Source organism: Drosophila biarmipes, chromosome 3R (assembly GCF_025231255.1).
Source record: "Drosophila biarmipes strain raj3 chromosome 3R, RU_DBia_V1.1, whole genome shotgun sequence".
NCBI classification, from domain to species: domain Eukaryota; kingdom Metazoa; phylum Arthropoda; class Insecta; order Diptera; family Drosophilidae; genus Drosophila; species Drosophila biarmipes.
The window spans coordinates 21,425,085-21,445,860 of NC_066616.1; the positions used below are offsets into that span (position 1 = coordinate 21,425,085).

The 20,776-nt window shown below is 41.8% G+C and overlaps 1 protein-coding gene across 1 annotated transcript in view; it reads right to left on the reverse strand.

The window, feature by feature from the left end:
• The window catches only part of LOC108026385 (dopamine receptor 2), a 29,873-nt gene extending 14,195 nt beyond the window's left edge, over positions 1-15,678 (reverse strand). The window contains exons 1-2 of the mRNA XM_017097306.3: positions 15,444-15,678; positions 14,564-15,131 (exon numbers count right to left, since the gene is read on the reverse strand). The gene's annotated coding sequence lies outside the window, so the exon portion shown is untranslated. The remainder of the gene's footprint in view (positions 1-14,563; positions 15,132-15,443) is intronic.
• Between the last annotated feature and the right edge of the window lie 5,098 nt (positions 15,679-20,776).

Genomic DNA, 20,776 nt, shown 5'->3' on the forward strand with positions numbered 1-20,776 from the left:
TCTCCGTGCAGATGAAATTCATATGAACAAGTGGGCGGTGCCCTGCAGCTTTCTGGGGTTTTCTCCTTATTTTTTTGTGTCTGGCCCGAGAAATTTAATTGAGGCAACCTTAAAGGTTGCAGCTAAAAGCTGGCCAAAGCTGGCCGAAAGCCAAGTCTGGCCTCTATGCAAAATGCTTTCGACCAGGCCAGCGATTTGTGTATGTGTGAAAAACCTTTTGACCCTTTTCAGTTTCCAGCCGGCCAGCTTGTGTGCGTGCGTGGCTGCGAAAGGGCAGCGGGATGGAAATGGTTAAGTCATTGAATGGCCTCATGAAAGTTAAGCAAATGCCTGGCCCGCATTTATATGCGGGTATAGCCGGCGAGAGATTTCCAGGAAAGGCGGTCGGCCAATTCTTGCCCAGCATGATTGCGAAAATTCATTTAGTTGTTAATTTTCAACATGAATTTCATAAGCTCCCACAGCACAGTGTATTTCAGGGTATTTCAATTTCGAGGACCCCAGGGTCCTCTCTAGCTGGCCCCGAAAATTAATTCCCTGCAATGGCGTATCGTCTACGCCACACAATTGAAATGGACTCTAAATGCAGCATAGAATCACGCCAAATCACAACATAACATTTTAGATTCAGCCACAGAAAATCGTAGCTGCCTCTCATGGCCAAATGGCCAATGTTTGGCATGTATCTCGGTTTCTGTTGCCGTTTCTCTTACCGTTTCTGTGACAGCTGCAATAACAGTCTTTGAATTTAAATTGAAGTCAAGAAAACCGAATAGGCCATTCCCGTGCGGCAGACATTCAATAAAGTGCCAGCCGCCGGCCATTTGTTGAATTTTTATGCGAACCGTAATTATATGAAGCGATTTTCCATGTAGCATTGTTGCCTATTGAATTATTAAAACTTGCGAGACGAGTCGATGTGTTTATTGAAATTGCCAGCCAACTGGCACCCAAAAAGCTTAGGGAAATGTGTGAGCTAGGGGAAGCGGGATAACAACAGCTACAGTCCAACTTCTCGACCTTAAACTTTGCGAAATTTAATTTTCGCGAAGCTTAGATACTTTTTGTTTGCCACCTACATGTGATTTACTTTAAGAAATTGCAGGGTTTTTCTTTTTTTTTCAATTTGTGTACAAAGTGTGGGTTTTTTAACTTGCATTTCAATCAAAAATAAACAAAAATTTTAAATAAAATATAAAATATAGGTAATACCTTCTCATGAACATGAAATTCCTCGCCAAGTAGTACCTTAATGTTCTCAATAACAATGCATAAAATCTTAATTCAAATTTAAAATATATTTATTAAATTTTTATGGAATTTCACACTTTCAAGTAGTATTTAATTACTTTCCCTAGCAAAGTATAAAATGTAGATACAAAATACTCTCGTTTTGGATTCTTAAAAACATAAATGTTTATAAAAAAAAGTAAATATACCTGAAAACAGATCTCTTTCAATAAGTTCCCCTGTACTTCCGGTGGGTGGCTGTAGTTCCTAGAGCGGCCCCTCTAAGTAGGCAACACAATTTTTACGGCCCCACGAAGCACTCCCCTGATGTCAAGTAATATGCCCGACTTTGAGTGCCACGCCCCTCGGAGAGGAGGCCTAATGCCAGAATTTATTAGTGCCGTTGCCATTGTTGCTCGTGTCGATAAGAGGAGGCCGTCGAGCAGTGACATGTGCATGTAATGTAGGCGGCACTGGGTCTGGGACTGCTATTGGGATCCCAACATCCATTAATTCCGTGCACTATCGCTGAATTGGAATCGCATGGCGGATAGACGTGCGAAGCCCCGGTGACATTGAGCAACCTTTTCTCTTTTTCGGAGCCTTCGTATTCAAATTAACTCGATGCTGAGCTGGATAGACTGCTATCTGGGGTCCCAAAGTATCGGTGGCACCCACTCAGGAGCTGAGCGATAAATCGCCGCCTAAAATCTTCCAAATTGCTCCCCGAGCGTTTTTGGCGTTTTCGGGGATTTTCGGTTTTTGTTTTCTTTATTTCTCTTTTTCTGGCAGGTAGGCTAGCCAAGCGAAACAAAGTGAACCGTTCGAGTGGCTCCCCACTGGCGTCCAAATCTTTGACAATCTTAATGCGAATCCAAGTCAAACACACGCACGGGGAAAAGCTTGGGGGAAAGCGAGGGAAAGCGGGGGCAAGCGCCGCTTTTCCGACTAACCCGAGCGAGGCGAGGCACTAAAACGACGGTAAATACGCCGAGTTAAGGACTAAGGATTCATTGAGTCAGTTGGGTTCCGTTTTGGTTGGGTCCACAAATGAAATTTAATCACGCGCGTGGCGAAGGCGCTCCGCCATTCAAAGCTCCGATGTTTGCTTTATTTTCGGCTTTGCAACTTTGCTGCGCACCCCGATTTGATAATGCCTTCTATATCTGGAGAGCTCAGAACTCACAGCCCAGCGCCCGGTTCCCCTCGGTGCCTGGGCTGCTTAATTATGTCACAAATATTTACACCGGTGGCAGAGTGTCATGGCACGCAAGGAATCTAGCCGGGCCAAACAGAAATCAAACGAAACAGCGGGGCAGGGGAGGCCTTTGTTTTTCGGCTACTGTATACTGTACTATATATAAACTGAGTTTTTTGTTCGCCATTCGAGGCAATCAAGGACGAATAAGGCTGGCGGCGTGGTGGGCATAAAAGTGGATTCCGTGATAATGGCTGGCATTAATTTGCGGCTCGCACAGACAGCTCGTGAGACGGAATCGACAGCCCAGACCCTGGCCCTCAGGATTGGCACCCCGAACTAAAAGCGTCGGCAGGGAAAACACGAGAATTATCCTTTTCATTCTGCACTCGAAAAATTGCCATGTCTTTTAATACCAAGAAATTATGGGTATTACCTGACCATTTTTTAAGCCAAATAAAGCAATAAACATTATCCGTTCGATTAGAATATTTACAATTTTAATGAGTTTTAATACTAAAATGTGCCTTTGACAGTTTTCATTCATTTAGTTTTAATTTTATTAATCTAAAATATAAGATCTAAATACGTAATAAAACAAATTTTACAATTAAATTGAGAAAAACGCATTTATTATGTTTTTGGTGATGAATATTATACATAAAGCGCAATACTTCTTTATAAATTCGAAATCAGTGGTTACAGTATAAATTCTTAAGTAAATTTAAGTTCCCTGAACCATTTATTTTCAACATTTAATCAATAGCACCACTTGACGTATACTTAATTTGCAAAAAATGCTGCTTAGCCTGGGCTACAATAAATTCACTAAGCATTTGAGTGCTCAACAAAACACGAAAAATGCTTACCAAACGCATTTCGATCGACCTTATTTTATTGCCCTGGCCTGAAGATTCTCCGAGTGTGGGATCCCCTTCGTGGCTCGGCTGTTATTGTTGCGGAAATACCTTTGGCATGTTAAAAGTTATTGCCAACTCCGGCGTACTCACACACACGCCCGGCCAGAGACACATTTAACGCGCTTGTCACGCAATGAATAATGATTGGACAGGACGACAAGCGGCAAGGACAAATACAGCGGCAGATACAACGACAACTACAGCGAACTCTTCGCCAAACAACAAGGTGAATGACAACGGCAACATTCATTCAGGACATTCACGGCATTCAGGATGTATCGGCTGGAGGCAGCGATGTTACTTATGCCAACGTCTGCCCGCTGTCACTGAGCCAATCGAGCGCCGGGCATTACTTTAAGTGGCATATTGCTCATGCGACATGTGGTGCCCTCCGGTGCAGAGCCATCAGCATCTCGCCACCCCTTGCTCCCCGGTGTGTCGTGATTAATAATTAAATATTGTCACAAATTGGAAGTGGGTCAGGACTCGGGATGCTCTGGGTGCACGGGGAGAAATCACACTGCTGGTGGCTTACGTATACCCTGTTTTCTAGTAGAATCCCTCCATTAGTATGTGATTTATTAAGATGTTTTCAATTCTCATCTAATATTTAGGGGTTCTTCTGAAGAAATGTACCTCCCCTTCAGAACTGCCAGCTATTTTGATTTGCGAAACAAGCCCCCTTGATGACCAATTTCGCTGAAAGTCCTACCCGTGCGATTTTCGCCCTTCGTCCCTTCTCCTGACAAATCAAGTTACCCAGCGGACATGCGGCGAACACACGGCGTGTCCTGGCAGTCCTGACAAGCGTGTCAGCCGCGGAATGTAAAGCGGAATGCGGAGAATTCAGCTGAAAACCAACCTGACGTCATCCGAGGGAAAAAACGCCAACTAATCCAAATCTCGTGAGCTGTCGAGCTGAGCACACATGAGCGAATCATTTGACCAAATATTTGCATAATTCGAAATCAATACCTCGCCCACGAGGTCCCTGCTCCCAGCGACCTGGGCTTACGAGTTCTTCGCATACGGATTATGATTAATTTGTTGCAGTCGACAGATGAAATGTTTACGGCCTTCAGTGCTCTCGTATTCTGTTTGCCTTACCCATTTTTTCCCAGGAAAAGCGAAAAACTAACGAACTCCAACTCGAACTCCAACTGGGAACCCTCTCAACTTCTGCTCCAGTGACTGCCAGGCAATAGGTTCACTTTCGTTTCATCGTCTCAGGACGCACGCACGCACTCATTTCATTGGGACCAGGACCCAGAGGACATATTTAAAGTTAGTTTTTGATGAGTTGGCATGAGTTTTATTAGCGGCGCCCAAAGTTTCCCTTTGACGCAGCTCTTCACATGCCGAATGAGGCTGCTCGATGAGCATCGGTCTCCTAAAAGCCGTGGGGCCATAAATTAAAAATGTATCACATCACAAGAATAAATGGGGAAACTAGGGAAATGGGGCTGGGAATCCGGCCCTTCCGATTGCCAGAACTTAATGGGTTTTGCATAATTTTCGGGAGGGCGATTCGCGCCGGCAATGAATTCCAGTCTCATGACCGCATGAGATATGTGGCAGGGCTGCCTAATATGATAATAACATAAAGAACTCTGTCAGCGGGTCCTCGAGCAAACATGAGCAAATTACAAATCGGCCGCACACGCCGTTCGCATCCCCAATTTCCAGTTCCAATAATGAAACCCAATCCGCCTCGGAGTCCCCAACAGTGTTGGTGGATAAGGCTTAGAAAAAATACCCGAGTTTGTTAATTAAGAAGGGAAGAACAGCTACAAAAGCTTTAAAAACGCCAAACCATTAATATTATTTCATATAAATCCCATTAGTTTAAATGTAATTTTTTAAATTACTGTATTCTGACAATATTATATCACTAAAAAAATTATCTTATTAAATATTAACTTTTAAATATTATAAGCATCTATAATTCAACTGAAAATTGTGAAATATTTAAAATTTTTGAAAAAGTCATGAACATTTTATAAGCTCTGTCAACTAATTTGGAAAAAGAAATCAGTTCCTAAGATTTCTTTACAAAGTCTTTAAATTTATTTCATAGAAATTGTATATATTATAAATTGTATCTAAAAAGTGGATCACACTTTGTAAGTATAACATCAAAGTATATTAATTCAGATCATTAAAATATCTGTTGCTAGTTCTAGGAAAGCCAGTAAGTTCCTAGAAATTATTATATTCAATTTCTCGATTTATGATTGGCCGGAAAACATCCAAATTGGCCTCTCCGCTCCCCACTCCCCTCGGAAAACTCCCAAATGGCCTCGGCACGTGTGACTGTGAAACAATTTCAGTTGCAGCCCGGATAATTTCGATATAATAACAAGATGGCAAAAGTCACGTCGTTAGGGGTGTGGACAACGCCTCCTTGGATGAGTGAAAGCGAATTCATCAGCGGTCCTGTCAAAGACGAGCTGAAATATTGACTGCTGGAAAGCAGATAAGGACGCAGGCACAGGCGACAAAGACAAAGGACACAAGGAGTTGCCGCAGGCAGATGAATATAGAAAGACAATGACAGCGACTACATTACTTTTCTTTCACTTTCACTTTCTCTCTTTTCCCTCTGCCCCTCCAATATCAGCATTTATCGACTGCTCCTAATGGCCACGCAAAACGGCCACTTATAGTTTTATTATGGGGCTCGTATCAATTTTGATTTGCTGGCTGTCCGGAGAAAACAATTTTCTACGAATAATTTGCCAGCCGTATCTGCGAGGGCGTGTGCGTTGGCGTATCAATTTTGTCTGCAGGGTACTGAGAAAAAAATAGTTCTATAAGTACAAATAATGTACGAAAAGTATACAAAATAACGAATTTATATAGGTGAAAATAATGAACTTATATATAATATATAAATCCTTTTTAATAAAGATGGTAAATTCGTATTTAAAATACCTAACATATATGTAAAAAATAAAGAAAATACACTTTTCTTTAGGAAATAATTCCATTTTTCTTAATTTGTGATCATTTATTTAAGTAATCCTGATATGGAGTAACAATATTTTAGACGTTTAAAAATAATATTTTATCTTTTATAAATATTGAATGTGCTAAAATTGGTACAGCTTTTGCATTGGGCTGTTCAGTCATTTTATTTGGTACTATTTTCCCGTTTTAAATCATGTTAACTTTTTATTTTTAGTGGACTTGTAGCAACACGATTTACACAATAAATGTCATGCTGGGGCTCTCTCTGCGGCCACCGAGCACGCAAGTCCTGTCCGCACATAATGCACTTGGCTGGATTTGACTATATTTTACCATTTCACCAGACAGCCGCAGGCCTTGGCCACTTTGCTGGAAATCTCTTGGCCTGGTGGCTTATCGTGGTTGTGCCAGTTTTCAGCCTAATCGGGGCATCTTGGCCGAGCAGAAGTGCATGTGGGCACACTCTGGAGTGACATTCTAATCAACTGCACATTAGCATGCTGGAATAGTGCTTCGAAGTGGGTTAAGATCCGCTCGGCAGTCATGCAACACACATTTTCCTGCAGCTGATTAAGTTCGCCCCGCTGCGCGAGGCGGGGCACAGATTTTATGGCTAATTAAGTCGCAAAATTAACATTAAATGGCAATCTGTGCGGCACGGAAGTCGAGTAAGTTGCCGGATGGCGGGAATATGGCACACACTATGTACATACTATAAGGCGGATCTTAAGACTGCGCTTCGAAAAACTCATTTCGAGATAATTAGTTGGGGGAAGCGCCGAAGTCACCTGACCCCCGAAAAGAAAACCCATCCACTGTGCTCTTCAGCATTTCTCATTTCGTTCGGCGGCGAAATAAAATGAATTTGCTCATAGTCACCGGCAATATTCCTTAGCCATCTCTTTTTCTGCCAACTCAGGCAGTTTATTAAGGCGAAAATAATATAAAAAAAAGGAGGAGCAGGCCAACAAAAAGTATCTGGGTATTAAAATCCAACTGAGCTAACGCTGCACAAAAACACACGACGACGAGAGCCCCGAAAAGGTTGGAGGTAAAACCAAACAAAAAGGTGAAAATTAGAAATATAAATAAGTATATATATTTATGGAGGTGCGGCCAAGGAAAACAAAACAAAAGCCCGGCATGGGAGGCACAAAATCTGCTTGGCTGAGCTATTTGCAATCATGAGAAATATTATTTTAATTTTGGTGTAATAATTTGCAAGAGAACATTATTTTCATAGGCCCCCCGCTCGCCCCCCGCTCGCCCCCGCCCTGCCACTTGGCCCCTTTTCGCGTAAAGAGGCCAAATGCGAGATGTCTATCCTTGGCATGAAATGAAAATGAATTTAAATACCTGAGCGTGGCTCGCGCCCACGCAGCCCAGCTTTAGCATTCTACCACCCCCAACACCCCGGGTTTTCCACCTCGTAATGCTACCAGGAAAACACGCGTCTACATTCATCCGCACTCATCAGGCGCCGAGAAAAGGCTCGGGCCCAGGCCCAACTGGGGGACAGGATCTCATCCCATCATCCTGCGGCTGCCACCGGCGAATTGTCATTCAAATCTGTCGCATCGCCCACGGCGCCTAATGGGCGGGAACGGGGGCGGGGCGTGGCAGGGGGAGGGGGGCGCAGGGAGGCGTGTCAAGCACGCAGTTTACTGCAAATTTTATTTGTTGCTGTAATTTTGAGCGTTTTGCGCTTAGCGGCCGCCTGAATCTGAATTTACACAGCGAGAAAAATATAAATAATATTTAAAAAAAACAAATTTAGGAATATTTAACAGTGCTTAAGGTGCTGGAATCGTCTTATGTTACTTCACTAGTTCAGATCTATTTAGTTTTAGGTTGAGATACAATAGTATCTAAACATCTTGAACATCAAAATATTTGGCAATTAAATTTAATTTTTTAAATATTGATAAAAGCATTAAAAATTGTATTAATTTATAAATTAGTAAACTACTTTTTAGGAAAATATAATGTTCTTTAATATAAGAGTATTTTCTTGATTATCAATCTTTAAAGTACTTCCTAAGAGTCAAAATATTCTATATTATTATTCTTGTTTTTAAAATTAGAATTTTTTTAATTTATAAATTTTCTTCCTGTGCATTTGCCACCCCGCCTCTGTTCCTTGGAGTATTTGGAGCTGTGTGTATGTGTGCGTGCCATTCATTATTTTCAATTTTTCAATTCAGAAAGTTTCCATTGCCCGTCGCTGGCTGTTGTAAAGTGTTTCGTCCCTAGCGCAGCCAATTTTCGTAAATTTTTTGCAATTTATTACGATTTTCGTTTAATTTCGTTGTCGCCGAGCGTCCCACCCTCGGGCACTATACGCCGAACCGCCCGAGAAAACCCCACAACCAGGAACCTTTTTCCATGTGGCATTTCAAATTTGTGGCATAATTTCCAGGGCGCAGAGAAAAATCCCCGGGTGGAGAGTGGGCGGATTGGATTGGCAAGGAACAGGCCACTCCATCGATTATTGCCTGTTAATTCCTCTGGTGTTGCGGGGTGGGCGTCGAAAAGTTTCTGCCAGAGACGGCAAAAAGAAAAAGTCAATTAGAGCAATTGAACTGACGCGCCTGAAAATTGCAGGGCTCCGGCAGTTCGTGGAAAGCCAAAAGTTTTTCCGAGGCCCCCGAAAATTGGAGAGAACGGACAATTCTAAGTGACAGCACGTGTTGGGAATTAGTTAAGTAAATGACGGGGACTTGTCGATCTTCTCCATGGGTTGTACGGAATGAAAATGAACAGCCTAGTCCTCTGGGGAGTTTGCCAATGAGGCGGCAAAATAATGGAAACCCATTTGACGGCTGAGAGAGCTCCGGTATTCCATTGAACTCGGGCTTCAAAGAAAGCACACACAGCCCAGCCAGCCTTCGTTCTTCATTAGCACACTGATATACGATTATTTGCCGGATCACATTCCCTTGCATCTCTACGGGAAACGTCTGATTTTTGCCCGGCTTACCTTGGAAGCCTCTCCGGCCGACTTGCCATCAATTTTCCGGGCCTCAATCCTTTTTGGCCAAGTGCCCAAGTCGGCCAGCTGCTACATTAATCATCCCCCGGCTGGTCAGGCGACCACAACAACAGCCCTCTTTCGGCCAGGTGAGCCTCGCCTCGGACCCCAACTGGTAGCCTGTCATAAGTTATTAACAAAACGACCCTTTAGCCCACATACGCCAAAGCAATTCGTAAAGTGCCATCACAGGCTTACTCACGCCCCCACACAGATACTCACATCGATACACACCAGGATACGAACACAAAAACACACACACACACACACTCGAGGGGCAACTGCAATCCAAGACAATACTTTGAGCACACACTCGAACGAAAGAGAAAACTACACTGCAAAATCAGTATGGAACAGTCTAGTTTTCTTGATGTTTTAAACATCCACAAAGTGAACTTAAAAGATACAAATTGTCAGTATCTGTTATGATTTATCTAGCTTATATTATTCAACTTATTAAATAGACAGCATCCTTCAGATATTAAAAATACTATATGCTATCTAAAATGTAAACTTCAAAATATACTGTTTTTAATATATTTAGGGGCTTAAAATTTATAATAATTTGTTAAAATATTTTCAAAATTAAATCAAGAAAACAGATGTGTCAAAAATTAAAGGATGTAAGCTTTTCTCTCACTGCACTGATTGAACAAACAAGCGTCGGTAGCGTTTTGTAGATTTTGTGTGGAATTTCAAGTTCGCTGCATTCTGCTACATTTTGTGCGGCCCAAAAAGGGGCGGTGGCCCACGGGGCGTGGTGCATCTGAAATTATGACCACTCGGACCCAATTTACTGGCAGTGTGCCAAGGACGTTGACGCTGACGTCGCTGTGCGGCGGCTGACAGCTCATTGGAATTTGGAATTTTCATTAGTGTTACAAGTGCGCCGCCATTGAGACGGGCGGCCAAGTCGCCAAGCCAACAAAGCGCTGAAAAAAGCGGTGACCTTTGCGAATCCAAATACTCACGCACGGGGCGGGGTCACCAGCGGTTGAGTGTATAGTGTGTGCGTGCAAGTGAAATATCCAAACAAGCTCAAGATTAATGTGCTGCGGGCAGTGCAAAAGTTTTGGAATGTTTGGCATAGCACGGTTTCAGGGGCGTTGCTAACAGCATTCAGACACATGTGAGCCATGCAAGGGATTCCATATGCGGCGGATAAGGACCTTAAAGCGACTCCCAAGTGGGCCACTCACTTTAATAAAGACCCTCATGGGGTCAATCTGTGATTGCATAGGTAATTAATCTAGTTGATCTAAGAATATCACTGGCAATATATCTAATATTCCAGCTCTTTTTATGCCATCCTTTGATTTAAAGATCTTATTTTAACCTCCTCCACTTTTCATATACAAACAATGCATATCTTTCCATTGGCTGAGAGAAATTTCAATATATCCCAAACTTGATAAACAAAGATACAAGTATCTAAAAAGGTTTGTAAAACTTTTGATGCTATGACAAACATTTACAGTCGTTAATGGTAACTAAAATTAAGTACTTCAACTAATTTAAAATGTATATTACATTATTAACCAAAGGATGTTAAAAAAGTGTTTCTATAGAAATAAAACTTTGTAAAATTAAAAAAAAAGGAAAATAACGGAAAGAAATTTTTAAAAATTATGAGAAAAGTCATTTTAAAGCCCTTTAAAAGTGAACCGCGGCCTTGAAACTGGATGGACCGCCGCTATTTTGGTGGCCAGTCAACTTTGGAGTGGCGCTAATGTGTAAAACTATTTAAGTGCCCCAACCCCTCCCAGGTCAACCCCCTCAAAAACAATGTTGCAAATTGCCGCTCGCCGCTCGCGTTGCTGCTCTTGTGGTAATTGCACTTGCTGGTTTATTACCCACACAGCCATAAAATGTAATGCACATGATGTAAGTACTTAAATATGGCGAAGGCTCCGCCGATGCGTAGCCCCAAAAATGTTGACTGCTGTCAATGTCAGTAAAGCGTAAATCTACATAAATGAAACACCCATTGCCCAACCTGCCTCCCTCCTCGGCAAATGCCAAATTATTCCACCTGACATTCCGTCGACGTTTATCGGGGATTTTTGGTTTCGCCAACACTAAGCAAACAAAACTGAAAGCGGATTTGTCTGTGTTGGTGCCCTGTTTGTGTTGTGCAGTGTTGTGCTGTGTGGTGTGGTGTGGTGTTGTGCACACAATGTTGTCCTTTGTCCTTTGTCCTGTGTCACTGTTTGCATGTGAGCTGGTGGTGGTGGTGGCCAAGTAAAAGCGAAACAATCAAGGATTGCGGCACAAATAAATCGCAATGCTTTTTGCATTTGACGCACCGAAACATCCACAATGAATGAGGGGTATCACCTCAGGTGTTTCTAATGGCTACAGTGGAACTTCTGCAACACGAATTGCCTGACAACTTAAATTGAAACAAACGAAAGTTATGGAACAACAATGTTAAAATGTTTCTTTTTTTTGAAATATATTGACAAACCACTTTTTTCATGTTTCAAGGTAACAAAGTAACTTAAAAAGTAGAACACCCATTTTATTTATCTTAAATAACCTTAAATTTCGAGCTGCCCATCTCTGCTAATATAATTATTTAAGCATTAAGTGCCAACAAAATTTTAGCCCCACACTGACCAAGCTGAAATTCAGCAAAATACTTTGTAAAACTTAGGGGCTTAACCCCATTTTCACTACATTTTAATTGCGTTACGGAGAATTCAATTAAGTTACAGCTGGAGAAGTTCATCTGTATGCTCGCAAGGATGTCAGAATTTTCCAGGCTCGAGCTTAAGTTCAATACTGAGTGCTTGTGAGTGCGGCCAAACAATTCCGCTGTGGCAAATGGATTTGCCTTTGTATTATCCAAAGCATTTTTCGCCTACAACACACACGTTCCCCCATAAATATCCAATTCACAAACTATTTCAATTACAAAGAGGAGAAAAGTCGACTGGAACCGGCGGAGGCACAAGTACCTGTGTAAGTGTTCTGGGGAAAGCGGAAAAATGGGAAAAGGGCCTTTTCTATTTCCTTCTGGCAACACACAAGTGCCGTTACATGCACGCGGGCTTCACTGTAGCGGTGCGAATTATAGAAGTTCTCAAAATAAATGCTGGAAATATCAAATATTTGGAAATCATTTCTTATCCATCTCAAAATGTGTGTGATCTATAAAACCTTAAAGAATTTCAAAATCTGGATAGATTTCTTAAATATGGAAATGGAAATCATAAGTCTAATATCACAAATAAATAAGAGATTCTATAAACTCTAAGAATTCATCTCATAAACTACCATTAATGTCTGCCTATCTTTGTTTTTAAGTATTATTATTTATGAATATGAATAAATTTCATTAATAAATTGACTCTTTAAGCTGGCAAATACATCTGTGAACATCTGTGATTTCAGCAGTTTATTCAATCGCTTATCCACCTCAAAATGTTTGCCAGCAAATATTTGCCAAATAAATATATTGATCCACAAAACCACCAGCAAATTGTCTTGCAGAATGCAATATGCCAACATTCGGCTGCAGGCTGCTATTATTTTGACCGCAGCTGTGCACACACAACTGTGTGTTCAGACCTGCTCTCCTGGGCTCCTTGCTGAAATATTTATATGCAAATAAATAGTTTAGCGGGCTATCAACTTCAACATGGCTAAATGCGCGTGTGTGTACGCAGAGTGGGCGGCTGGGCGTTATTGTCATTATGCGTAATGTACGTATATCAGGGGCGGCACTCGGCAGGGGGCGTGTCATAAACAACAGCGCACACACATTATAATGGCTCACAGATTGCCAGGCAAGGCGAATCCTTCGAGCTCGGCGTATTATTACCCGTTAATGGTGTGTGGCATTTAATTGCTAATCTATTAGTGCGAAGACAGGACCTTGAGGTGCTACGGCTAGGACCTCGTCTATAAGACAGGTCATGGGTTATTGGCCTAGGTGCGGGGATGGGCAAATTGGTTTAATTGCCTGGAATTCGTCTTAATTATAAAATCAATAGGAAAACAAAGGCCCGTGGAATTTGCACAAGAATGAGCCGCTTAATTAACCAGGATGTCAGTTTTAGTTCTATGGAATTTACTTTTATGTCGGCATGTGTTCGCCTTTTTGTGATGTGGTATTTGCCATACATATGTTATGGTTTTGTTGCGCCTTAATCGACCGTAATGTAATTAAATGCCGGGGTTTGAAAAAAAACGCCAATCGTCAGAAGGGCATTCAAAACAAACTCGAACTATGGCAAAAAGCTGGAAATGAAATTACGCAAATAGTCGGGCGCTCGAAAAAAGAAAAACAAAAGACTTTTCGGAATAGAATTTGCATCGGCCAAAAAGCGGCAAGAAAAAAAAAGAGGCGAATTCTGTAAAATATTTATGTACACAGCGACATAGTGACGCTGTTGACTTTCATTACCTTGCGCAAATAGAGGGAAAGTCATTAAAAATTTTAATGAAGAAAGTTTTTTCCATTGTTTCCCGTTGTCACCGACGTCGTCACTGCCGTCGTCTTTGGCGCCGCCTCAACTTGATATTTAAATTTTGTTTTGTCAGCAGCTCTCCGCTTTATTGTTAACAACCATCCGCGCATCCTCATAAGCGGCATGATTTATTGGAGCGATAAAGCGATTAAATTAAAATTGATTTATATGGCAGGAGCAGCCAGGACAACTAGCAGTCGGCCGCCTCTTATATCCTGATTACTTTCACTTGCCTTTTCTCTTGCTTTTGCTCTTGCTCTTGCTCCACCAAGAAAATATAAAAACCCAAGTAAAAACTTACTAATTTATGCAAAGCAGGCGGCCTGCTTGAGGCTCGGCTGCCCCGGGACGACATGGCGTATGATTAACCTAAATGTTTGGCCCTGATTCCCCCTGCTTTACATTTAAATTACCAAACTAAAAAGAATATCGCCCGAGGCCGAAATTATTTCCCGCTGAGAAAAAGGTCCTGTTTTCACATCCTTGTGCATGAGGCTGTTTTTGCGGCTTGTTTGTAATGGCCGAAAAAGGACAACTAATTTGCCCAGCACAAATAAAGAGGCAAATAAATAAAGGGGATTTTTGAGGCACTTTTACCCCAAAGCCAGCTTCGATTTTAGCCAAGTTTATTGGCTTGCCCACCCAATGGGACTCGGCCTGGCGTTTAAACTCCTTTGGCTTTGGAGCTGCAACTCAGTTGCCAAGAATTTACGGCGATGATGGCCCAAACTCAACTCACCGACGGATGCAGTTCCTCCTGCCGCCTCCTCTGTATCCTGTATATCCTCTGTATAGAAGGCACAGTTTCTCGTTCCGTTGTCCTTCGAATTTTGCGGGGCTCTATTTTTTATTTCTTATATTTTTTGCTGTCGCCTGGACGGCTGTTGTGGTTCTTGCACTGACGTTGCGGTCCAAATTGAATTTCACTTGGAAAATATACGAGCATGATTAATCACTTAACGAAGCGGGATGGTCGCCAAGCGGCGCCAAGGATACAACCCGCACAAGCCGATCCTGAAACGGGGGACCGCAGTCCGTTAACTCGTTTACTGCAGCTGATTCCATTTGGCAGATTCCGGTCGGCCATTAGCTTTTAAGTATCCTTCTTAAAAAATGCTTACATTTTTTGCACTCACCAGTTTTTCATCTCTTTTCAAGTACCGAAAACCAATATTTAATACTTCGATTTAAGCACTCGTTATTTGTTTTTTATAAAAAAAGTAGTGCATTTGATTTAATTTCACATTAAAAGTAAGCCTTTGGCAGAAAGTCGAATATAAGCTGCCATTTTTATTATAGTTTTCAATCTAAAAATGAATTATTTTTTTTTAAATTACAATCTCTTAATTTGGTATATTCAAATAAATTAATTAGCCTTACTAAACATTATTAAAATTATTATCAAATTTTGGTCATTTAATGTTAGATAGTTATCTTTATGCCTTAATAATACGCCCAGCTTTTAAATGTAGTAAATCTTTAAAATAAGCTGACGAATTTAAAATCAAACAATTTGCATATCAAAATGGATTATAAATAAAAAGGTCTATTGTTCTAATCCGAAATCATATTTATTTAAAACATGTTTTAATCACTTTAAAAATTTATATTTTTTTTACCATTTTATTGTGCTAAAGTAATTTTATTTTCGTAGCACTTTTGGATTTAATCACTCCGTAAACGCGTACCACACCGTGTTCATTCATTCACTCGCTGAGTTCGCTCGCGAAATTCATTCACAAAAACGCCGCGATTTTGGGCAATTGGCGGACCAAAGAGCAGCGCGACCAGAACGCCACTGAAAGCGACTGAAGGCGGCCGAAATCGAAATCGGAGGAAAGCGCGCGGCCAGGACCTGCCACGAAGGCTCACAGCACGGGAGTGACGAGGACGCTCGGGCGAGGACTTCGCCTCGGCCCCAGTGGAGCGTCGAGCTGGCAGGATAACACACGAGGACGATGATGGCAGCTCTGCCTGCAAGAAGCTACCATTGACGGTTCGCTGGGAGGCAGCAGCAGCCGACCCACACACACCGATACACGCACACACTCACCCATTTGTTGCAACTGGCAGTACATCGCGAAAAGTGTAGCACACTTTTGCGGGCCGCTGCTTCGGAACAGCATTTCGGCCCTCGGAAAGGGGTCCAAAGCCCGGCATTTTGGCCAGCTGTTCGCTTGGCGCCAAAATTCTTAGCCACCTTCGCGCAGACGCCGGCAGTGTTATACGGCCTACGTCCTGTGGGTGGTAGAACAGTCTGCACAGGAGCGGTTCGGGAACGGACTTTGACAGAGCCTACAAAATTGAAAATTTATTTTTAAAAAATTTGTCGGTCCAAGAAAAAATTGTATAAATCAATTCAAGCACTTTCTTTTAGTTTTAATTTATATATTTATAAATAAACTCATCAGATGCGTTAATAAAGATCGTAGAATCCAAAAATATATTTATTTTGCTTACCCTATTTATATACCTAATCCTGTTAAACTTTTTTTTAAAGAAAAACTTATCATTCAAATCGGTATTACAATATGCCCTGTAAATCATACATTTGGATTAGACATCTGTGTATTTTCTCCATTAAAAAGTCTAATCAGAATTTCCTTTAGCTTTACTTATTTAATATAAACTTTCATTCGTCCCTCCAAATATTTGTGTGGTCCTTGCTAGCGCTTCCCCTCAGCATATTGCCAACTGAAAAATATTTATCAAAAATGTGGCACATGAAATACTTGTCTACCAGTTTGGCACATTAGGTATTTAAAAAGTTGTTAAGCAAACTTTCAAATTAAATACTCCGAGCTTAAATTGTGCGAGCTCCCCTGGCACACGTACCTATATTTTCTGGGGGCGCACGAGGATATCCGGGGTGTCCTGGCAGCCCGGCCTTTGGTACTTGATGCCTGGCACAGTGCATTCTCCTCTCATTTATTGCATTTTGCATGTGCAAAGAGCGTTTTTATTATTTCGCCCACGTTCAGGATGTGTGAAGAGCACCAAATTAAGGAATTCTGTCTGCGAGAAGTAATTAAAATTGTGAAGAAAGCCATAATGCGAGTGTTTACATTTGAGAACTGCCCAACTAAGGCGAGTTGAGCACCCGGCAAAGTGTTTTAATTGAGAGCTTAAGTGTTATCCTGTCCCCCAGCAAGAGTTCTAATACTCGTATATATGAGTTGATAAAATTTGTGCTGCGAACCGAAACGAAGCGAAACGAAATAAGACGAAAATAGGAAAATGCAAATGGCAGGCCGCCTGGAATGAGATTAAAAATGCATGACATCAATTATAAGAAGTTTTCTTAATTTTCTTCCGCCCATAACTCACATCGGGTTTTCGCACAGCAACTTTTTTCCGAAGCCAGCAACTACAACAACTCGACAAGGGCAAACGCACATGCACACATTTTCACAGAGAGCACATTTGTTTATTCCTCGATTGCGTACAAACATTTGCATTTGCATAGACAAGTTAAAAGCATCTTCTCGCCCCGCCTGCCCGCCAAATCCCCACGACACTGGGAGGAAATTGGGGGTAATACAATGGATAATACAGGTTCCTGAAATAATGTACTTATAAAGAAAAATATGAACAAGTAGGGGAACATAAAAATATTTTACAAACTACATTTATATTTACTTTTAAGGTTTATTAAGACGTTATTTTCAACTTTAGACTGCATGGTTAAAAAAAATGATGTTATTTTAAATAATTTGAAATGCCTTTTTGCGTTAAGCCCAAAATTTTAGAATTGTTTGTTTGCCCTGAAAAAGACACTTTAACTGTTTTCTCTATCTGCACAACCGAAGGACCAGAATCAGGAGCAGAACGAACTTCCTGCTGCCTGAATGCGTCTGAGTCAATGCAGCTGCCGCTGCAAATGTGTGGAAAAACTCCGGCCACCCCCCTTTCAGCATGCGAGATTGCAGATTTCATATGCAAATTTTGCACTTCTTCAGAAAATTATTCAAATTACTTGCGAGCGACAAGCGTTGCTCTCAGGACGACGCAGTCCTTGCCGGGATGCCTTTTATCCTGGCGTGGATATAAACAAAACACCTTTTCCGTTGGCCAAACAAGTCAACAGCCTTGGCCCTTTGACAGCCCCATCGATGGCAAATCTTTGCTCTGCGGGGAAATGGGAAATGGGGAAAGCGGAAAATGCGGGAAAAGCCGGGGTAAATGTTGGCCCATCAATCAGGCAAAATGGCAAATGGCGGTCTGGGCTCATGGCTTGTAATCCCCTAATATTATTAAATAATTAACACGCGTTACTGGGCTTGTTTATGGCAGCTTAGCGACCGGAAGTGATGGGTCCCAGACTTTCGTCTTCCAGGATTTAGCCATCAAAAGATAAACGCAATTACGGAGCAGTTCTGAGCATTTCGGAGGAGGACAAAAGGCAGAGACAAAAGCCGGGCCGCGAAACATGCAAATTAGCGTCGTGGCAGCGAACGAGTTAAAGTTCGCTTTTAAAAGGAATTTGCATATTTAAATGGCATTTTGCCAGACACTTGACAGTCCAACTGGCAGTTGGCAACATTCAGTGCTCCGTCTCCGTCTCCCTTTCCTTTTCCACATCCTGCTGCTCATCCTGCTCCTGCTCCTGCTCCTTGATCCTGTCACTCCACGGTGACGGTGACATTCGGTGCCTCGTCACGTTTCTGTTGGCTCATAAAAGCGAGATTGAATTTTGAACGGGGTGGCCTGCCCCACGAAACTCCTCTGAGTCGGAATTGCCTTAACTTTCTGCCATCCTATCCATGGTGTCTGTGCTTAATAGGCCACATGAACTTGAACCCTGCCAGGGGAGCAGGATGATGATGACGAGGATACGAAATTGTTGCACACGCGCAGGGACACCGAGTAGAAGCGAAAGTGTAGCTGAAAGTTTCTGTCGAAAGCGGAAGTCATTAACGTCTGGTCGGAGTCGATTTAGTGTGTCATGTGCGGGTGTGTTCTCGAATTTTATTTATAACTAGGCACTCATCAGGAGGAGATTTGGGTGTGCCAGTGTTTCCTGGGCACTGTTTACAATGAAGTGCGATGGTGGATTTATTTCACAGCCCCAGGCGATTTAATCAGGCCAATCGAAAGAGTTTCAACTATGTAGGCTTTTTAGAGTTCAAAGTCACGAACCCGGGGTTCAGTTTTGGACAGCTTAGCTTGTGGCGATGGCAGGAGGACAGAACAGATGTTTCCAAAAAGGGGATTGATTGAGAATGAAAATAGCTTCTTAGGAAATACTCACTTCACATCAGAAATAAAATCAAATAACTAATTCTAAGCCAGACCCACTAGTTTGTGCCTAATTAGTGTGTCAATTCAGGCCATATCAATGAATCCCCCTTGGCCGGCAGTGATATACCCGAATTAATTTCCATCAAACAATGTTGAAAATTTTGAAATTTTGCCATTTCCCCCTAAGCGGTTCGGAAAACCCCCTGAAACCCCCGAGCATCGCCGTAAAATAGAGAACGGGCGCGCAAATCAATTGGCATTCAGATTCTCGGCAAAGAGACTTGATGTGTGATTGACACAACGCTAATTGGCGACCATTCGGGTTGTCCATAATGCCAGGATTAGCAGGCTTCCACGTGTGTGCGAGTGCCTTTCCATGTGTCCTTGTGGGGGGTAATCAGGAGAGCATCAGTGGAGAAGTGCTGCCAATTCGTCCTTTTTTCGGATAGGTTTTACCTAGGTGAATTCAAAAAATTTGATATTTTTTGAGTTTGCGGTAAGATCAATATAATTTTCGAAGCTAAAATAAGTTTTTAAAAAGTGCTTCTAAAATTTAGACAATTTTTTTTCATTTTGTAACAAAACACAGAAAGCCCTTAAAAAAATTGCATATTTTTATAAAAATCGTAGTAAAACGTGGGCTATTTATATAACGAAATTTAATATCGGTTTCGTTCCTTAGTGATTATCTTTTTTTTTCAAAACTATCCTGATCTTATGTATTCCCCGCTGGCAGCACTGGAGCGAGGCCAACTTAAGGCGAGAAGCCATCATCCGCTTTGCCCTGAGTCGACTTTAATCCCCGGCGCTAAGCACAAGACTCCAGAAAATCAAATCAGAAACTTGGGGCATAGTTTGTTGGCCAAATAAATCACGCAACCAAGCCATCGAGATCCCGGCAATCGAAGCAGACAGTTGACAAGGACGGGGAATGCTCGCAATGATAAATCGAAAATATTTTCACTTGTTTACACAAAACAATTCGGGACGAGCGACAAACGACTGAAAGCTTGACAAAAATGTCCGACATCTTCCCCAACTTTTCCTTTTGACCAGACCAGCACTCAATAAAAAGTATCGCAGTCTCCTCCGACCACCAGTCGCTGTCTGTTACACTGGGGAAAAAAAATTAGACGTCTTTGAAATTCTGGATATTCATTTTTTAGTTTAGGTAACTCATTATCATTATTGAATTTTTGTTTTTTACTCTAATCAAGGTTTGTGTGTTCAATTAAAAAATATATGTTAACTATATGTTAGAAAAATGTTTTATTTTAGAAGCAATATTTCTTAACTTGGGATAATCGCTGAAAATTCGTATACGCTTTTTAAGTTAGTTTTCAATTCCAAAATAATAATAAAGCATTCCATTTTTTAGTTACTATTAACTTTTTGGCCTTTCATAAGCAATATGTGGAAAGTGTATTTTAATTTTATGAAAAATATTTTTAGAGTGTACTCGCAGCTCCGCTTAATGAACGAACAAACAGTGGAGCCAACGGAGGATTACGCTGCCAATGGACAGTGACTTGCGCCGTTCCCCAACCCGCCATCCTGCCATCCAGAATCGAGTTGAGTAAACAACTTGCGCGTCCTTGTCCACTTTTGGTCCTACCACCCCCACTGCCCCCTTCAAGTGTTAATTGTGTGCGTGACTTAAGCGTCCGCGGGGCGGGGGAACCAGGAGAACCAGGAGCACCAGTCGGGATCC